Below are 21,915 nucleotides of genomic sequence, written 5' to 3' on the forward strand. Positions count from 1 at the left end.
CCTAACCTTCAAATTACAGATTTCAACAAATGGCTGCCTTGTCCACCATCTGAGCTAGAAAGAAATTCTATGCTCACAGAGATATAGTATTTTAGATGAGAAAAAATGATCACTACAGTCCAAACACACAGGTGAAGCTTCTAACCCTAATTTTAGATCCCAATTTAGATTATTCTCTGCCATAAATTCTGCTGGACTCTGAGATAATGTACTTTTTATTTCTTAACCAATCTAGATTCAGGAATACATTGAAATATTAGATAAAATAATTTCTATGTATCACATCCCTTTCTGCTCACTATTTATTAACACTGATTCAAAGACTTGAAAAAATGTGAAAGGTTTTTAACTAAATACTGTCTTCTAAAGGCTAAAAATGTTTCTGTCCCCTTTAACTAGAAAGAACTCTAAGTATTCTCAAAATTAAGTAAAACAATAGCTCATTTATACTGGAACAGTCAACAAACTCTGTTCTGCTCTCTCCTTTTGCCTTATCGCAAGGCTTCAGAGTGGTCACTGAACTTTAAATCTGGACTTCATTCAGATTTCATACTGAAATCACCTGTTTACTGCCATTAACAAAAAGATTACAGTAAATCTAGGATCTGACAGACTAAGAAAGCTTACAACAAATGTACCCATCAGAGCCAGAATCATATGTCAATTACGCACCAAAGATCTAAAAGTTATTTTTTTAGTTAACAAAATATTTTACCAATCTCCCTCTTTCACTTTCACTCTCTTGTTGCTCACCAAAAACACATGAATAAGGAATGTGAGGTTACATCTACATTCCCATTCTGTGGCGCCAAGGACCAAGTGCAAACATCTCAATCACCCAAGAGTCTAAGCTCCGTCCTCCACCACTGAGGGCTGCTATATCATGACTGGCAAGTACCAGGGGCTGTGCAGGGGGTTCCCTCATATCCACTGGATATAAGAAGGGAGAAGCTCCTGGGGGGACTGAAGGACTCACAGAGAAACATCAGGTATTAAGGGACAGGATGAGTCAAGCCCAAATATGCTTAGGGGGCAATATTTTTCTGCCCAACATCCAAGAATTAGGGAGGAGCACTGGGGCACAAGGCTGCCCATGCTCCAGAAGGAAGACCATCGCTATGGAACTAGAAACGCTACAGCACCAGGCCACAGAGGGCTGTTTGTTACCTGACAAAAGACCCCCGGACGACACCCAACATGGCCCAGATTCACACCAAAGCTCTTTGCGGATAAAACTAAAGGAAGCATATCTGATATAAACAGAGAGACAACCCCCAAATCTTCACATTGCTGTTAAACACATCTAAGCAACAAATTAGCCTGTGAAACTTGGGCCTGGCCCTCAGCCACTAGAAAATGTCTCCCACTTTTTCATTTTCAGTTGTTCAATACCTCTCCATAAAGCTGTATTTTATTCTTGCCTTTCTCAGATCTAGAAACAGAATTCCAAAACTCTCAGGAAATATTCCTCACTATCTCCATCTGTTTCCAATTCCAGCTCTCCCATGATTTCCACTCTAGCCCATGAGGTAAATTCCCAAGTGAAATGGAAACATGTTGATTACAGCCTCCCATAACCAGTACCAAGATTATCAGATGGAAGCAGGAAGAACATGACAAAAAGTTGTTGAATTAGAGAACAGTTTCCAAAAATCACAACTACTAGGCATTTTTTTTAAGTCTCTTGGATAGACAATGTTCCTGGTATAATCTTTGAAGAAGGCTATGAAACCTCAAGAGACAAGGGGTGAGTAAAAGTTAGAGACAGCACCTGGAGCTGTTTTAACTCCCACTCCTAGATCCCCCAAATGATACTGACGATTAATCTTGAGGTGCAGGGGACTGCAAACATGGCCTACATCAGATTCAATGTGATTATCTATGCTGAACTGTATCAAGTGAACAAGAGTTAGTGAAGCAATCTAGAAAACCTGCCTGCATCCTCCAGAGGATGGAAGAGTGGAAAGGAAGGAGGATGTGGAGGAGGGCCCTCAAGACTGATTGCTGATACGGTCTTTAAGTTAGTTAATAGCCAAGTGACACCAATTTATGAAAAGGAAAAAATTCAGACCAATTTTTTCCACTGGAAAACAAATTCAAAACCTAGGAACAACATGAAGACTAACTATATCTCTTGCAACATTCTTTAAAGAAGAATTACTCAGGCTGAACTACATGTTCACCTATGTTATCTACAAAGAATAACTGAAAAGCGTTATTTTTCTGAAGTCCACCTCTGCAATTCAAATCATACAGTAGCGAATTCCATCTACCAACAAAGCATGGGCACTTGTTTTTGTTTTATTTCAAGGGACTACTCCCCCCCCCAATAATTACTGTAGCATATCAAAAGCAGAATACAGGAGCCCCTGCAATGGATCTGACTAGGGCTAGAAGCTCCCTATTATAAGAAGAAATAATTCTACTTACAAATCACCTAGTCATTTGCACTGTCCCTTCAATAAATAAGGTGTTAACCAAAATAATCATAAATTTACATATCTACAATCCACCTGTCACTTTCTACATAAAAGAGGAGATAACTGAGAAGCCATATACACTAATATGACGTTCTTCAGTAATTCACAAGGTACGTAGATAACTTACCTGTACAACCAAATAGCTATCATTTGGGGAAAAACCATCTCTTTGGAGAGCTTTTTTTGCTATACTGAAGGATTTGGAACCATAACAGAATAAAATTGAGGATTCATTGATTGAAACTTTCCATTTCAGCCAAAAGGCAATTAGAACATCTCAAGAAATCAACTCTGAAACATGTCAGCCAATGCCCTCGGTAAGGGGTAAAAGAGATTATACACACAAGATGTGCTCTTCAGGACATTACTCAAGGCCAAGGCGCACACATAATTTCAAGGACACAGGATCACCTGTAAGTGACTACTAGTCTCAAGAATGCTAAATGACTGAAGACATAATCATTTACTTAGAAATCAACAAATCCCTAAACAAAGTTGGCCATGGAAGACCACCTTGCAACAGATTCCTATGTGAATCTGAGGTCACTTTCAGTCAAATAATCATTATTCCAAGATCAAAATGTATTAGGGCACCCAGGTCACTTAGAGGCAATTAATAGCTTTTCTAAGATCAAAATGTACCTACTTTCAAGAAACTGCCAGAAAAGCAACAATTTTTAAAGAACTTGAAATGATGACTGTCCATCACAAGACAAATATGGACAGAAGAATCCAATCAGGTAGGGAGAAAATTGAACACCAGACACAAAGGGTACCCACACAAATGGACTGATGGATGCTCCAGAACCATGTTTAGAGTCCAAAGACTTGGATTCAAACCCTAACTTGGCCATTAATGAATGTGACTTTTAACTAGTCAGTGAAGTTCCTCGGGCCCCATGTTTTAGTCAATAAAAAGAGGGCCAAGATCTCTTCCTGCTCTAGAAAGATGACCCTAAGGCATTCCCTTAAACGGGCCATTTAAGCAATGTTCTCAGTCGAGGGCCTTCCTCCTTGGCTGGCAGCCTCTAAGGCTTTTATCACATATACATTTACAGATGGCCTAAAGCTGAGAAGAGTGATTACACAGAAGTTTAAATCATTAATCAGGGTAAGCAAGATAAAAATTTTAATGCAGGCAAACATAAAAGTCCCGTACTGACTTTCAAAACCAACTGCACACATCCAGGAAGGGAGAAGCTGTGGCTAGAAAGACACAGGGTGTTTAGTGACCTGCAAATGCAGCTCTTCCTCTGGTCAACAACATGAGTGTCTGGTCAAGACTCACAATTTCACTGGTGAAGAAACTCCTCGCACCAATGAAGATCAACAACTGTGGAGTGATGGAGTTTTACACGCCTGCCTAAAACTGGGCTTATTTTCCTCCTTCAATCACTACGTGTCGCCAGGCTAGCTCTTGATCTATACCACCCTCCATCAAGAATACGATGTGGCAGATGATACGACGTAATGTTAAGACGCATTTTTAAAAGGATACTGTCCAGAGCATGGGGAGGAGAGAGATTCTGGCTATAGCCTCCCCTGGTGGCACCATATCACCCACTAGGGGGTGCCACAGTGTCTGGGGGGATGGGCCTGGTGTCGGGGGTGACCTGGCTCTGAATTGGCCCTGTGGACACTTACCAGCCAAGTAACCATGCGCAAGTCACTTAACCTGTCTGCCTCAGTTTCCTCAAGTGTCAAACAGAGATTATAGCAGCTCCCACCTCCCCGGGCTGCTGTGAGGATAAGACGAGATCCTATTTGTAAAAGCTGAGCATGGTGCTGGTGTGCAGCAGGCCCTACATAAATGATTCTTCCCTTCCCTTGCTTCCCATCACAAGCTGAAGCATCCAAAATCAAGGCACAAAAGCACTGAGTAAGGAACAGGAACATGAAGCCCAGAAAAAAGACGATAGGGCCACGACCACAGCACTGAAGCACTGGAAGGGGAAGGGTGAAATTAAGACCGCCTCCTTCCTCACCTCAGAAGGCAGACACAAGTGAGAAGAGGCCGACGGGAGGTCAGCACCGAGAGAATCTTGCTCCCAGCCAGAGCCATCGGCAGCAGCTCCACAGCCCAGATGCGGCTGGGGCCTGGAAAAGGGATTCCTACTCCAAGGACAGGTCAGACAACAGGCTCATCTCAGTGACACACACCTGCAAGGTCATCCCAGGCTCAAGGCCGAATAAAATCTCCAACAAGAACAGCATCTACACTTCACTTTGAAGAGAAGCAAACTAACAAGGCATGCTACCATCAGAGAAGGTTTTGAAACTTTCTCCAGTCCGCCAAAGAGCGAGCTGTCAGGGACAATCTAGCAGCCTCACTTAACAAACAAGTGCGTTATTCCACCAGTATATCCTCTTTTTAAGGTCAGGAAGAAAGGCATTTTAGAAATATTTTCAAAAAGCATAAGAACAGAGAGGTTTTTTCTGAGTAATTCATTTAATCAAGTCAATTAGTGAGGGGAAGTGGGGGAGAAGACCACACATTTCCCAAGGAATTGGGATCAGAGTTGAAATTTATGATTTCTCTGAATGTCATTCTTTTCAGAGGTAGAATTCTAATAGATGAACACAAAAGGGAGAAAAATGAATGGTCTACAACGAGATCTTGGGACATACCGGGATAATTAAGTAAAGCTATTAATTTTAAAAGTTGGTCAATAGAATTACCATTTCCATCACACAGCAAAGTAAACTCTGTTTAAGCTCTAAAAGTTGGTTCCCTTTAAGCCTAGAGCTCAAAATATGTCCTAGGTTTTTTACCTAACAGACCAATGTATTACCATTACAGCTAAGGAGGAAGGAGTGAGGACTCAAGACTCAGCCGCTCACAAAACTGCCCTAAAGCCTGCTAAAATTTTTCAGCAAGAAAAGTCTTAGGCAGCTAAGCTGTCTAGCTAGGAAAACTCTACTGCTATCTAAGCAAAGTTAATACTAGGAAAAGAAGAGCCAGTCTTTCAAAAAGATGGCCCTGACCAAATGCACTGTTGGGGGGGGGGGAACAGTGGGAGAAGGTCTCATTCCATTTCACCAATGGAGAACAAAGGAATCAGGCCTTCCCAGTATCTCTCCCAGGACCTAAGGACCAAAAGAGAACCTCACTCTAGCACTCTGGTTCTAGACCCTGCCTCATATTTCAACAATATTCTCAGCAGAGAAAAGGGCCTCCACATACACATTCATTACACAGTTAGCTTATGATTCTCAATTAATCATTTCTACTAATAAAAAGTATTCTTTTTCTTACCTTTGGACAGGAGCTTCACTTAAATCATGGTTCCCAGGCTTCTGTATTTATCAGTATTATCACTGTTAATGTCCATGTTACTATACTGAAGCTTCAGATTCTTAATTATTTATGGGGTTATATTAGCACAGCTGGATATCTGTGAAGGAAAATCACAATGTAGTTACTAAAAGTGTCATTTTACAACCATCTGTGGAGAAAATAATCATGGTACTTAACATTTACATAGCATGACATCTTTGAGAAACTTAAACATGATTTTTTGGAATTGCCTACGAAAAAGGTACTATCTTCATATTAGGGGTGGTCAGAAACAAAATTAAGTGAATTAGAAATGTACTTTCAAAGCCCTCTCAAATACACATGCACAAATTTTTGTAGCTCAGTGAAATCTGGGGAAGAAAACAACTTTAAAAAATATTTTTAATTCCAAACTTTCCTTTCTGGCCTCTCATACAGGCATCTTATTTATTTTTAAATATAAGCACCAGCAGCAGATTGTAATAATCTCTCTATTTAAAACAGGTCACACCTCCTATCTCTTCTAAAGTCAAGTGGACAAATTATTAATTATTACCATGTGTTAAAACTTCTGCTCTTAGGACTCTCAGTCTGCCAGGGAAACAACGCGCAGACAATTACACACAAACAAAATCTACACAGGCCAAACTGGGGAAAACCTCAGAGGGCAGGCATGAATATTAAGGAGGACTAGAAAGGCTTCCTGCCCACTGTGGGCTTTGAGGCGAGATCTGAAGGAAGCCAGAAGGCAGAGGTGAAAAGGAAGAACCCTATAAAGTAATATCGGAGTAAAAAAAAAATCACATTTCATGCAGGATATCTTCCGAGCTCATACTATCTTTTCAAAAGCCCATTAAAAATGGATCATGTGTCTGCTTGTTAGTGAGGAAGGGAGAGAGAATGGGAGCAAATTACCACCACATTGGCACTTCAGGGTTATCTTTTTTAAGTGCTATCTAGAGAGGAGCAGTATAGCATAGTTCGGGGGTGAGGAACCTGCAGCTTCGAGGCCACAGGTGGCCTTCTAGGACCTTGGGTGCAACCTTTGGACCGAGTCCAAGTTTACAGAACAAATCCTTATTATTATTATTATTATTATTATTATTATTATTCCCCACCCCTTGCATAGTGGACAACGGCAAGCCTGCCAGGAAAACCTGGGTTCAAGTCCAATCTCTGGCTCCAAATGATGGGCATGACTCTGGGCAAATCACAATCTCGCAATGTCCTAGTCCCCTCTCTAAATTTCTAAACTGCAGAAGAATTATATCTGTGGCATCTCCTCAATATGAAATCACAATATGGATGAAATAACAAAACTAGATTCCACCTTCCCAACCCCACCCCCTACCCTAAAACAGGAAACAACTGATCTTCTCACATTACTCTGAAAGTGTAGAAGAATGACTTTATAATACACTGATGAATTTCTAAGTGATTTTGTCTATCCCACTGGAATATATCTTCGAAATTATTTACAGAGATAAATGGAAAAGAAGTTTGATTTACAGACTGAAATACACCTGAATAAGTGGAATTTGGGATCTACTCCAATCTATTTTTTTTTCATTTACTCCAATCTATTCATTTTTCAGTTGAAGCAACTGAGGTTCAAGAGAAACTGACTGATCCAGGGTCACTTAGGTAACGAACAGGAGAGTGGCTGTCCAAGCTCCGATGCTGGGAGAGGCTCTTTCCAGGACAGCACAGCGCTCTTAGCGGACTGGCTCAATGTTACCTTTCCTATACTCACTAAGATGTCAAGTAAAATGCCTGCCACTGAAGCAAGCAATTCACCAAAAGGCTACGATTCACAAGGAACGAGCAATACCAGGAACATAAACAGAGGGCCAAATCTCACACAAGTCCCCCGTCAGAGGCAGTTCTTCACCGATGAGAAAGGTAAGCAACATGACAATTTAATGTACATAAAACCAAAGAAAACGGAGTTTATCTTACACCTGTTTCAAGACATCCCATAGATCAGCAGCTCCTCTCAAGCAGGGACTGTTCCATGTTTGTTCCGGCATCCCCAGTGTTAAGAACAGGGCCCTTAGCATTTGCTCACCGACTGACTTGGGAGAAGGTTCGCTAAAGAGTCACTGATTTGTTCAGTCTTCTCCATACAAATAAGTGGAATTAAAACTATTCAGTAGCTACTAATTAAAAGCCAATTATATTTTTGTTCAGTCATTTTATGTCCAACTTCTTGTGACCCCATTTGGGATCTCTTGGCAAAGATATGGAGTATTTGCCATTTCCTCCTCCATCTCATTTTACAGATGAGGAAACTGAAGCAAGCAGTGAAGTGACTTGCCCAGGGTCACACAGCTGAGGCCACATTTGAACTGAGGTCCTGTTTACTCCAGGCATGGCATTCTATCCACTTCACCACCTAGCTGCACCCCTCAAACCCTATCCAGATTCCAAAATATTTTTAAGACAGTTAAAGTCTAGAGATTTTATGTATTTAGAGTTAAAAAGAAAAAAACCAACCCCTGTGGCTTATTTCTAAATCTAGGTATTCCTAAATTCCTTTTAAGAAGTCTCCATGGTTCCTAGAATTAGCAGTGAAGCTAAACCAGCCAAAACTCCAATAATCCTCCATTGTGTTCCAGATTTCATTCACTATCCATTTCAAACATAAGCATGTAAACCGAAAGATAGATAAAGCCATTCCAGAGCAAGACCTGAAAAATGTTAATGCTGCTGTTAACATTTCATTTTGGTCTTTAAAAAAAAGTTACCTACATTTCATGAATCCTTAAAAACTACTGTGTTTTCTAGAAACATACCCCAAAAGCAAGCCGTACAAACCCTATCCCTCACAGCCTCCTTGTCTGTTCCTTCCCACAGAGCTCTGCTTGTTTCCATGGACTAATAAAATGCACTTGCTATTCAAACATTCCAAAAGCCAGTCCAAGAACTATTCTTCACTGCAAAGAATTACTTTTCTTAATACTCCGATTCTAACACTGGTACTTCTGTGTTAGACCCTAAGAGCTCAGATTTGTGTTAGCAAGATTCGTAAAATGAGTAAAAACACCAGTGTAGCTGTCTCTGAGTAAGAGGAAGTGGTATAAAAATAGTTACAAGCAATGCAAAAAATATTTATAGATAAATAAAACTGAAAATAATTTCTACAAGTTGTCACATGGAACTTAATATTTAACAAACTCTACTACAGTACCTGTAACAACTGAAGAGTTTAAAAGAAAACTACGTAATTATAAAGAAATTTTAACACCCAACACTCTATAAAAATTAAATCTATGTCAATGTTCAAGCAGCAATAACAGTACAGGGCCAGTAAGTAAACAGACACCTCAATTAGGAAATGGTGACAGGGAAAAAAAAATGTTTAATTTGGTTTTTAAGAATCTAAAAGTAGGGGCGGCTAGGTGGCGCAGTGGATGGAGCACCAGCTCTGGATTCAGGAGGACCTGAGTTCAAATCTGGCCTCAGATACATAACACTTACTTACTAGCTGTGTGACCCTGGGCAAGTCACTTAACCTCACTGCCCAGCCACTCCCCCCCCCCCAAAAAAAGAATCTAAAAGCAACTAGCTACCAACAGCTTCTCTGAGACCCTCACCAGCCTGTCTGGGAAACGGATACAAGAGTATAACTAAATAACACATACACCTCTTGGAAAACATTGCTGAATTTGGAGTGAAAGGACCTGGGTTCGAATTACAGTTTTGTAGCTTATCAGGTGGATAGAGTGATAGGCCAAGGGCATCTGAGTTCAAATCTGACCTTAGACACTTAATGGCTACAAGTAACCCTGGACAAGTCACTTCATCCTGTTTGCCTCAGTTTCCCCAGCTGTAAAAAGAGCTGGAGGAAGAAATGTCAAACTATTCCAGTATCTCTGCCAAAAATGGGGTCACCAAGGGTCACGCGCAATGGGGAGAAGACTGGCCACATCTAGATTGGGGTCTCCAGGGCCCACACACTAGCCTCTAACTGGAGGGAGGAGACCCCAGCCTCACCTGGCTGGACCCCCAGACCACCTCACTGCTTTTTCTGCTTCCCTCTGTGATAGGTATGTAGATCATGTTCCCATGAACAGTCTGGGCCTGGCTTTGTGTCACCAGTGGTTACGGAAGTACTTGGCAACAAGAAGGTCCTTAATGTTCACTGCCCGACTTCCTACTGTGAGCCCAGAGAATCTTCACATCTAATCATATTCCAAGTCTGCTTTAAGAAAATTCCTAAGGACAATAATAGTGCGCATTTTTAAAGTACCTACTATATACCAGGTGCTGTGGCACTTGTTTTACACACATTATCATCTGATCCTCACAGCCCTGGGAGGTAGGCACTAATTATTAGTGTCCCCACTTTACAGCTGAGGAAACCAAGGCAGACAGAAGTTAAGTGACTTGTCCAAGATTACACAGCTAATAAGTGTGTGGGGTTGGATCTGAACTCAAGTCTTCCTCATTCCAGGACCAGTGCTGCATGCACTGTAATGCCCACTACCTCCTTTCAAGAAAAAAAAGAAAAAAGCCTCCCTCCTATCCAAGAAGATTCCTCAGTTCCTGGGGTTAGCAGTCAAGGTCACTGCACCTCTGGGTTAACCCCAGGTTTACCTCCAACTACAGCCCTTGCTGAACTCTGACCCAGCTCCCCCTTCTACTTTCCTGGACCTCCTCTTTATTCTCCAAGATGAAATCAACTAGAGAACTCATCCCACCTGGGACTCTCCCCCCTCCACCCTTTAGAGGGCAGGACACTTTCTTGGCATCCTGGCACCTAGCACAGTCTCTGGTCCTTGACTCACTGACTCCATGTGTCCAAAAGGGAGCTGGAGATTCATAACCATAACTGAGGAGACAGAGAATTCCCATACCGAAGTGAATCATCTGAAGAAAGATGATGGAGTTTATGAAATCCCAAATGAAACCATAGGGAACCATCTGTGAAGAGGGTACAGGACTAAAGCTTAGGGGGCCCCTGAGTGGGCAGGATGTGGAAGCCAGTGAGAAGAAGAGAGTGCAGCAGAGGAAAACCTCTCCAGGGGGGCTGGGCAGTGGCTGGGGTGGCAAAGCTGGTGGAGATTAGATTTAGCAATTGAGAGATCTCAGTTAACTTTGCAGAGAGCACTGACATCAGAAGTGCCACAATACTCCTGAGAGAGAGGAAGCAGATTAAAATGCATCACAAAAGAAATAAAACACAGATCATGTTCCCAGGAGGTTTCCTACTAAGTCAATATGCATGGTCTTTCCTTGGGGTTTAAAGACCTGGCTTAGAAGAGAGTGAGAAATGAAGTAGAGAAAGACAGCAGAGAGTTACCCATGAAGAGAGGAGCAACGCATTCACAGAAGGTGAAACCTTCCAGGATAAAGGAGAAAAATTACTCACGTCATACCTTTACAGCCAAGCTGCTGGGCACAAGTGCCTCTGATTTCTAGTCTTCAAAGCCATTTTACCTCCACAGATTACAAGGGCCAAGGCTTAATGTGGATGCAGGTATAAAACAAGGGGTGCAGCTCCCAGAGGAGTGATTAAAAGGCACTGCAGTATGGGAATATGCTCAACCACTCAGGAAAGGGTCTCCTCAGGAAGATGGCCCTAAGAAGCATGTTGAAGTCATGAACACTTTAGTCTCCCAACTCCAGCCGCCTACTAGACAAGAAAACTAGATGTATGGCGAAGGTCATTCCTGCCAACACTCTGGAGTGAGACTTGTACCAGATTAAAATGTAACTGAGAAATCTTTTTAACAAATGAAAATACAATAAAACACAAACAACATTAATATGTGGCTCCAGAGCATGTTTCCTGGCCTTCCATCCTGTCTGAGTTTGATACCACTGCTGGAGATATTATATATACATATTAATATTAACAAATATGGGATTCACAGCACATCCCAAACTGACCTCACTGGCTTTCCCCTCTCAAATCCTATCTTCCAAATCTCCCTATTTCTGTCAAGGCAAACTCTCTTCTCCCCGTCCCTACGGCTCCCACCAAGGAGTCATGTCCCCTGCCCCCCACCCCACCCCCCGCCTGCCCACACCCAAGCTGTCACCAAAGCCTAATTTCACCTTCAGAGCAACTCTGGAATATGCCCTCCCCTCCCCCCTCCTCCATCCTGTTACCACTCTGAGGCAGGCCTGCCATCACTGTCTCAGCCCTGGACTACACTCCAACGGCTGCTGGGGGTCTGCCCACCACTGCAGCCCATCCTCCATTTGGTTACCAAAGGGATCTGCCTAAAGTACAAATCTGATCACATCACCCCTCCCCGCGGATAAACTCCAGTGACTGCCTATGACCTCCAACATCCAATCCCAAATGCTCTGGCATTCAGAGCCCTTCACTGCCTGGCCCCCTCCCCCCCTTGGCAGTGTATTTTATGATCCAGTGATGCTGGCCTCTTCAAGGTTCCTCACACAAGACACTTCATCTCAAGACACCTGACATTTTCACTGGGTCTCCCAGTTGCCTGAAATTCTTTCCATTCTCCAGGAAACTTCCCAGGCTCCCTTCAAGCCTCAACTCAAACCCTACCTTCTCCAAGCAATCCTTCCCAGTCCTCTTGAGAATAAGTGCCTTCCAGCTGAGATGATCTGCACACTATGGTCTATAGAGCTGTCTGAATGCCGTCTATGCCAGCAGATCGTGGGCTCCTTGTGGGCAGGGACCACTCTGGCCTTCCTTTGTATCCCCACTGGCCCAGCATGGCCGCTGCATGTAACAAATGCTCGTTGGCCGGACACAACTGGTTTGCCCAGTCTCAGCCAGCCGGAAGGGTTCTGAGGTGGTACTACAAGCCAGGTCTGCCTGACTCCAGGTCTGATGTTCTACCGTTTAAGCCTAACTTGTCTGGGGAAGGAGAAGGGAGGTATAGAGGGAGGAAGGCAACAGCTTTGGATCTCCTCCACTTTTCCAGTTTAAAAAAAAATGTTTATCATTAATGACAATTCTCCAGAAAAACTCAATGACCCTGGAATGCACCATCACCTCCAATCCGAGGAGACTCAATCACACTAGTCACTGGCCGAGGTGGCCCCTGCCCTTCAGACTCAATCTGCTATGCCTTCATCTTAGTTTGAGCTTCAGCAGCTCATTCACAAAGAGCGAGTACTCCAAGAGTGTCCCCTAACCACCACCACTCCCAAGTTCTACTGTTTCTAGAAAGAGAGACTCCCAGGAATGAGGATGCTAAGACTGTGCAAACAAACCGACTATTTCTAAAATAGGTCAACAGAACCTCCCAGCAAACAGCCCCACTTAAAACCAATTGAGCAAATTAGAGCAACAGAAGGGCATTAACCAAGGCACAGCTAGGTGAAGTACACTTCAAATCCAGCCTCACCACACTAGCTGTGCGATCCTGGGCAAGTCATTTAACTCTGTCTGCCTCACTTTCTTCATCCATACAATGAGCTGGAGAAGGAAATGGCAAACCACTCCAGTATCTCTGTCAAGAAAACCCCAAATGGGGCCATGGAGAGTTGGGCATGACTAAAAGGACTAAACTATAAAAACTAACAAACCGATCTTCTCCAAATGTCATCCCTCAGTTTACCTTAATTCTCCAAGGCAGCAGTATTGAAAGAATGGACTCTTGTCACACACCCCTAAAACACTGGACCAGCTGTTGGGAAACCTTGCGCTAAGGAGCCAGAAGGCCTGTGGGACTTCAGCATCCTCCTCTGTAAAGGGAGAGACTATGACCAGCTTGCCAAGGCCTTCTGTGGCTCTAAAATGCTGCGTGGGATCCTTTAAGTCTGACCTGAGCCCCCCAAGTGGTTGCCAAGATAACCCTATGCAAAGAAAGCTCCTCCTTCTCCAGAACCCACCACCCCAGAGGACAAGAGGGCACCGAAGGAGGTGCTTTTCTGGCCCCGAAGAAGCCGCCTCGTACAAACGCAAACTTAAAAACCTGTGCTACCTCTATTCACATAATCTCACAAATCATGAAAGAAAAACTTCCGTTTTTACTCAAGTATTACATTACATATTCTCATTTTTGTAACTCTGGGAATTCTGGTTGTAAATCATTAACTTAATTTTACATAGACCAAAAACCACTCTGCAAATAAGCCAATGTTTGTTCTCAGTGGGAGCAACCTGCTAATTAACAAACACTAGCAAGCAGAGGCAATCTGAGCAACACGCTTCCGTTAGACGGTGGAGTCATCATTAACTGCTCTCTTCTCTCTGGAGTTTTAAAGCTTTACTCTGGGTAGCAGAAACATCACCTCTTTTCAATATGAAAAATCGGGATCAGGGCAGTCACTGAAGATACACAGGGCTAGGGGCTTTCTGTTTCTAGCAACTGCCAAGGCCATGGCTGAACTGAAAACCTCAAGGAGTCAAGTCTCTTCCTGCCAGAGTGAGATCCCACTGATGGTGCTCCAGGTGCGTGCACGCGCGCGCGCGCGCACACACACACACACACACACACACACGAGATGATGCTCCAACAGCCACATGAATCTTGCCTAGTTTTTATTCATGTTTTCTCTATGCAATATGTAAATCACTAAGCCTAACTCATAGCCAACAGCACCCAGTAAAAACATTCACCTCAGCAGGAACTTGCATCCTCTGCGTCCATCTCAATTCCCAAGTTCCACCCCAAATCCAAAGAAGCCCCACTTACTATTGCCAGATGTCTCCCAAGAGAGCTGGACACCCTATACTCCTTTCTCCAAAAGCCTCTTACCCAGAAATCTTTCTCCAGACTGAAACCCACCTTTTGCCACCAGACCCAACAGGAGGAGCCAAGTATGAGGAGGCCTGACTCCTTCCTATTCCTGAGCATCGAAGCCCGCCAGAAGTCACTGAAACACTCCCCCATCATAGCATCTCCCCTATCACAGAAGTCACATATGTGCACTGCTCTGCAGACCTTTCAGCACTGTACAAATACCAGCTGCTGCTGTTCATTAAACATCTCTTCAACCAAACCCCAGACAACAAGGCCTCACCTCCGTTGCCTTTTGTTCCAGTCACTAAAGTGGGGAGAAGTTACGGCTGTGGACAAAAACTAACCGAGTATGATTAGGACTAGCAGAAATCTCCAGCTGGATTCAGAATTAATGTCTCTCCTGAATCCTCAATACCCTCAACACTGTAAACATCATGAGTCAGTTAGGTGGTACAGTGCACCAGGAGTCCAGAAGCCCTAAGTTCAAATCCAGATTCACACACTTAAGAGTTGTGTGAGCACCGGCCCTGAAGTCAGGAGGACCTGAGTTCAAATCCAGCCTCAGACCAAACACTTGACACTTACTAGCGTGTGACCCTGGGTAAGTCACTTAACCCCAACTGCCTTAAAAAGAGTTGTGTGCCCACTGGTCAAGTCACTTTCTCATCTGTAAAACAGTTATCATCCTAGCCCCTACCGCCAGGGCTACCGTGAGGATCAGAGGAGATATGATTTGCAAGGCACCATCATGTTGCTTCTGGAATGGTGGAACCCTCTGCGCTCCTTACACGTTTGCAGGTTTTTCCGGCAGTTATCACGTCCCTGGCACGGGGAGCTCTCAGTGTCAACGCACATCAGCCACTCGTCAGGGGCCCGAGAGGTTCAGGGACCTGCCCTGGGTCCCACAGCCAGTACCTCAGAAGCAGAAAAGCAATCCGGCTCTCCTTGGTTCTGAGGCCAGCTCTCTATAAGCATCATGCTTATTTATACATTGGTCTGCCTAGAAAACTCTAGGGGAGCAGCAAAGGTAGAGACAATTCATAGCTTCAGAGTGGTAAGCTGCAACATAAATCTGCAAAAATCAACAGCATTTTATAGAATATCAAAAGCCAAGTAGCAGTAATAGGAACAACTAAAAAATAAATAAAAGTATTTGATGATCCATCTGCTAAAGCATTCAAAACACTTGGAAATTTTCAAATTACAGAGTGCTCCTTAAAGGACCCAAAGAGCTAGAGGACCTCTGTCACTCCTCTCTGATTTTTCAGTCTCTCCCTCTTGATAGCCTTGTTCCTTACTCCCTTCAAACATGCCCAGGTCTCCCCTATCTGGAAAAAGCCTTCACTTCATCCTTTCCTAGACCTCTTCTGCCATCTGTGCCTCAACTCCTTAAAAAGACCACCCACAGTCAGTGCTTTCACTTTCCTCTCATTCTTCTCTAAACCACTTACAAACTAGCTTAGGACCTTATTCTTTCCAAAGTTATCAAATTATTTCAGTGGCCAAACCCAATGTTCTTTTCTCCATCCTCATTCTCCTTGGCCTCTATGCAGTCTTTGACATTGTTGGTCACTCTCTCCTCCTGGATATTTTCTTCTCTCTAGGTTTTCAGGACACCCTCTCTCCTGGTCCTCCTCCTACCTCTCTAATCACTCCTCCTCAGTCTCCTCTGCTGGGTCCTCATTCAGGTCATGTCCTCTAACCAGGGTAGGTGTCCCTCAGGGTTCGGTTTGGGCACCACCTCCATACTTCCTCACTTGGGGAATCTCACTAGCTTCCATGGATTTAATTACCTTCCCTACATTGAAGACTTTCAAATCTACTTATCCTGCCTCAAACACTTTGCTGACCTTCAACCTCCCATCTCCAAATTTCTTTCAGACATCTTAAACTCACTATGTCCAAAATAGAACTCATTATTTTCGCCCCTAAGCCCTCTCAACCTCCTACCTTCTCTGTTGCTGCTGTTACTGCCCAGTCCCTCAGGCTCCCAACCTAGGGCTCATCCTGGATTCCTTACTGTCTTTCACCCCCCAGATCCAATATGGTGCCAAAGCCTGTCGATTTCACTTTTGGAGACTCTCTCAAACACACCTCCTCCTCTCCTCTGACACTGGCACCCCTCTGGTGCAAGTCCTCATCACCTCACACTTGAACTACTGCAATGGCTGCTGGGGAGGGCGGGGGTAGGAAGTCCTGCCTGTCTCTCCCTTCACTCAAATCCATCTTCCATTCGGCCACTAAAGCACAGGAATGACCATGTCACCCCTCCCCATTCAATAAATTCCAGGGGCTCTCTATGGCCTCCAGGAGCAAGTACAAAATGCTGTTTAATATGCAAAGCCCCTCCTACCTTTCCAAACGTCTTACACCAGACTCCCCAACATGTGTTGTTCAATCCAATGACATTCACTTCCTGGCTGTTCCATGAACAAGACCCTCCATCTCTTGGCTCCCAGCATCCTCTCTGCCTGTCCCCCACGCCTAGAATGCTCTCCCTCCTCTGTTCTGACTACTGACCTCCCTGGCTTCCTTCAAGCCCCAACTAAAATCCCACCTTCTACAGGGAACCTTTCCCAATCCCTCTTAATTCCAGTGCTTTCCTTCTGTTATTTCTTATTTATCCTGTCTACAGTTTGTCTTATATAGATTTGTTTTATGTTGTTTCCCCCACTAGACAGTGGTCCCTTGAAGACAGGGACTGTCTTTGCCTTTTTCTGTATCTCCAATACTCAACACAGTGCCCAGCACATAGTAGGCACTTAATGTTTACTGACTGATTGCTCGTGGCCAGACCATGCTAATAAAACAAAACTTACGATACTATCCCACCTAATTTCCAATTTTAATGCTATACCAAACTATGAAAGGGACACTTGCATAAAATGATAAAATTCATTTGCAGAAGAAATAATAAACAAAAGTAGGGAAGAAGAGGGGTCAGCATACAGAGCAGGAATCATCACAACCCTTGGTACTGGTGAAAAAACCAGAGAGCCAGATCAGTGGGACACACAAGACAAAGAGAGATTCCAAAATAACAGGACTCGACAGTTCAACTCACACAAAATTACGTACTACCTCCTCAACAGAACTTTAAGCTCGTTCAGCTTGAACTTGCTGACACTGGTTTACAACACGCCCCAATCTTTTTCAGACAAACCGTTAACTCTCTCCCACTGAATACGCTCCAGGAGTGCTGAGGAAGTTGGCCTGAGAGGACCAGTGGGTTTAGAGAGAGATGAGGGTTTCTATTCAGACCCTAAACCTGCCACTCACAAGCACCAGTGGGGAGCCTGGCCTCTCAGAGCCTGAGTCTCCTCATCTCTCAGGTACTGAGGCTCTAACCTGATGATACTAAAATCAGACTCGAGACCCACAAAGGAGCAAAAAAGGGGGCTGGGGGGAGGGGGGACCTGTTCATTCTCTACAGCCCCATCTGCTCCTTCCTATGTCGCAGAGATTTTCACTTACATCCCACACCTGGAGCCTCTAGAAATTTGCGCTTACTGTCCAGGGAGTTCCAATCTCCTAACAGGGCTGCAAAATCCCATCTGCTCTCAGCACCGTCTTTTAACCCTCAGCACGAATATTCCTTAAGGAGTCATCAAGGCACAACAAATTTCCAGTATTTCCCACTGGATATTCCCAAGCAGAAAAACTGAATCTAACTCAGGTGTTCACAAGTCCTTATCAACAGCACTATCCTAAGAACATGTTAACATTAGAGCCCATTCCAAAGTACAAGGGTTGGCTTCAGCTCAAAGGCTCCCCTTCACCCCCACAGGAGGTGGTGCCCAACCACTTGTCAAAGATGTTAGAGAGGATGGCCCTTACCCCACCACAGAGATGCTGTGACGCTGTGAACCCCTCAGTGAATCTCTGTTCTGGGGAGTATCAAGTTTGCTATTGTTTAAAGGAAGGCACGTGAGACAACAGCAGCCTGCATTTATCCAGCACTTTAAGGTTTGCAAAGTCCTTTACACATATCATCACCTTTTATCTTCACTACAACCTTGGTAGGGAGGTGCTGTTACTATCCCCATTTTTACAGATGAGGAAAATAAGGCAGTCCAAGGTTAAGCAACTGCCCCAAGGTCATAAAGCTAAAGTGTCCGAGGCCTAATCCAAACTTCATCCATTTCTGACAAGGGTCCTGTTGAAAAAAATCAGAACAATCCTATAGGCCAGTGATTTCACACTGCAGTATTCTCGTACCCCAATTATCTTTACTACTCAAAGAACCTTAAAAGAAACGTCCAGATGAAATTTCAATCCATTTAAAAGAAAGTATATGTAAGATGGTAAGATGGTCCTTGTTGCTTTCGGTGGACATAGTAAAGAAAAAAAAATCAAAAGTAATAAAATACAAGATGGCAGCTCCTGCTGGAGGAAAAATCATTGCATGTGCTTCTGCCGATGTACACAGAAACAAGTCCAACTTTAAAAGATTCTCTACCTTTCTACTGACCTTTTCCTGGCAAATTAAAAACGAGGACTTGCTAATTCAGCCAGAGGCCACATCAAAGTGGCCTATCTTCACCTCATTGCCAAAGCAGGCTAGCTGACAAAGAGCATCTCTGCTACCCAAATAAAGTTCTGGTCACAAGGAGAAACCCTAAATACCATCCACCATTCTGTCAGCACAAAGTTCAGGCATCTAAAGCAATCTGTTTGCTGAAGGGATCAGTTTCCCTTTTATGTTTAAAAGGGAATTCTACACCAAAGTAAGGCTGACTGCAGAATGTCCTTTCTGGTCCTTTCTAATTCCCTATCAAATATCATTTTAGATGTTTTGATGTTGCTAATAAAGGACAATATTACTTTTTACCTACCTCAGCCATTTACTTCATTTATCTGTATCTAACAAATCTAGATATCACCTGGAAAATTAGTTTACCAACTTGCAAATAAACCACAGTTGAATCTGATGTCTTTCTCCAGGCAAATATTTTTCTTTTTTATCTACACAGAGAAAAACATTACACTAAACAAGAGTCTGAACCTGAGAATCACATCAAAAGACAGTGGGCCACTTGCAGCAGAGATCAGTTCAAGTTAAAAGAGCCTCCATTCTGCTCACAATACCAACACCACAGGCATCAAGATGACAAATGCAGAAACAGGCATTACAGCTGAGGAGGAGATGCACAGATGCATCTGCCAAATAGTTATTCTATTTCGTGTTTGATCAGCTCAACACTATGAACAGCAGGGCCCCCAGAAGCCATCCTAAATCACACATTACCCTGGCGAGGAGGATCTGAGCCCATGTGGAGGAAGGAGCAAGGAAAGCAATAACTTGCGATTGGAAAGAAAGCATTTTCATTCATTCAGAGGAACAGAAGATCTAAGTATCAAGACAAACAATGAAAAAAGGTAGGAAAAGAAATGGAAATAGTACATCTAAATCTCAAGCTATATTATAAAGTAGTAGTCATCAAAATCAGTTGTTACTATAGTTTAAAAAATTAAGATCAATGTGAAACTCAATAACCCAATATTCAATAAATCTGATAACACGAATTACCTAGGAAAGAATTTCCAATTTGAAATTGGGGAAATTGAAAAGCAGTCTTGAAGAAATTAGGCAAAACCCAACATCTTACATGATATTTCACAAAAAACTCAAAATGGATATGGCATGAATATTACAGATCACACCTTTTAAAATTTTTGAAGGAGACTGTATATGTTCATAGCTATGAACATGGAATACATTCTTAACGAAAGAAGGGAAAGAGGCAATTACAAAAGAAAAACAATAGCTTGATCACACGATGCACAAAAGCTTTTTTAACAACCAAATGAATGTATCTAAGATAAGAGAAGCAATCAACTGAAAAACTTACTGTAGCAAATTTCTCAGATAAAGGTTTGGAATCCTAGAGACAGCTATCATGTATCTATATGACAAATATGCCTACAATTCATTCATTCTACTAGCTATGCCAAAGGACATGAACAGTTCTTAAAAGAACTGCCAACTATGAGTAACCAAATGAAAGAATTCCCCAAATCATTAATAACAATTTGACTTGCATCACATCCAAAGAGCCCTTAGTTAGGTTTCACCTCACCCCCTACCAAACTGCCGAAGACAACAAAAGGCAGCAACAGGCCCTCAAAGGCATTGCTGGGAGAGCTCAGAATTGGCACAATCGTTCTGGAAAGCAATTTGGACTTATGCAGATAAAGTGATTCAAACATTTACACCACTGACCCAGAGATTCCATTTCTAGGCACCCTACCCCAAGAAGGGCACTGAAGAAAGAACGGCCCCATAAACACCATACAGACCCCACGGATTGGGGAACAGCTAACAAATCTGTAGTTCACGAACTGCAGGAGGACTAAAGCCAACCACGAATCTGGCACATCCAACAGTAACTCAAGTCCCAAGAGCCGGGAGCCACCGAGCTGTCCAAGGAGGTACAAATCACCCATGTCAGGAGCAGAGCCGATCAAAAACTTCTGATGAGCAGTGGGATCAGGGCCAGGAGTAGCCACTGCACTTCCAGCTTGGCCAAGAGAGGGAGGGAGGAAGGAGAAAATGAAAGCCAATAAGGAAAAATGTAAAGTCTTGCACTTAGGTACAAAAAAAAATCAATTTCACAAGCATGAGATGGGGAGCCATTGAGAGTAGTTCTAAAAACATTTCAAGATTTCAGTGGATGTAAGCTCAAAGAGCCTTCAGTGTGATGTGAGGGAAGGGAATAAGCATTTAGATGGTGGTGCTCCAAGTCACAGCCTCATAACAACCCTGGGAGCCATACGTTATCCCCATTTTACAACTGAGGAAACTGAGGCAGGCAGAGGTGCTGTGATTTGCCCAGGGTTACCCAGAGGCCAGATCTGAACTCAGGTCTTGCTGCCTACAGGTCCGGCACTTGGTGCACTGTGGCACCCACCTCCTGGCTGCCTCTGCAGCTCTGCCAGGGAAGCCAAAAAAGCATGTGGAACCTTGGGCTGCCACCTTCTCTTACCAGGGAAGAGACCATTGCCCTGCCCTCTGCCTTTATGAGGCCACAAGCTGGGCATGGCATTCAGAGCGTAAGGAGGACACTGACGAAGGGGAGCGCCCAGGCCTCCAGTCCACCATAGCACGTTCAGCTCAGGGCAGAGAAGGCCCCACTAGGGAACAGGGTTCCCCTGTTCAAGAAGGCTCTGAAGCTCACAGCCAGGAGCAAAGAGTCAAGCTGAAAAGGGTAAATTCAGGTTGGATGACAAGAAGGCTTTCTAACAATGAGAGCTGCTCAAGGCTCACCTGGGGAGGGGTGGCAGAGGCTATTCAAATGAGTCCCATCTAAGTATTTCTTCTGTGCCAGGCTCAGCACCAAGCACTGGGAATACAAATAAAAGCAGAAAGACAGGCCCTGCCCTTAAGGAGTTGACATTTTAACAGGGGAATGGTACAAAGGGGAGGGAGGGGTGAGGCCGTGTAGCCTGGGAAAGAAAGTCAGGAGGGCAGCCTGGAGAA

General features: G+C 43.6%; 1 protein-coding gene across 4 annotated transcripts in view; it reads right to left on the minus strand.

Moving 5' to 3' along the window:
* ZZZ3 (zinc finger ZZ-type containing 3) overlaps nucleotides 1-21,915 on the minus strand; it is a 99,159-nt gene that overhangs the window by 53,675 nt on the left and 23,569 nt on the right. For all 4 annotated transcript variants that reach the window (XM_020968528.2, XM_020968526.2, XM_078156723.1 and 1 more), the window contains one exon: nucleotides 5,737-5,875. The gene's annotated coding sequence lies outside the window, so the exon portion shown is untranslated. The remainder of the gene's footprint in view (nucleotides 1-5,736; nucleotides 5,876-21,915) is intronic.

The sequence above is a fragment of the Phascolarctos cinereus genome, unplaced genomic scaffold (genome assembly GCF_003287225.1).
Source record: "Phascolarctos cinereus isolate Bilbo 61053 unplaced genomic scaffold, phaCin_HiC Scaffold_5;HRSCAF=322, whole genome shotgun sequence".
In the NCBI taxonomy this organism is placed as follows: Eukaryota; Metazoa; Chordata; class Mammalia; order Diprotodontia; family Phascolarctidae; genus Phascolarctos; species Phascolarctos cinereus.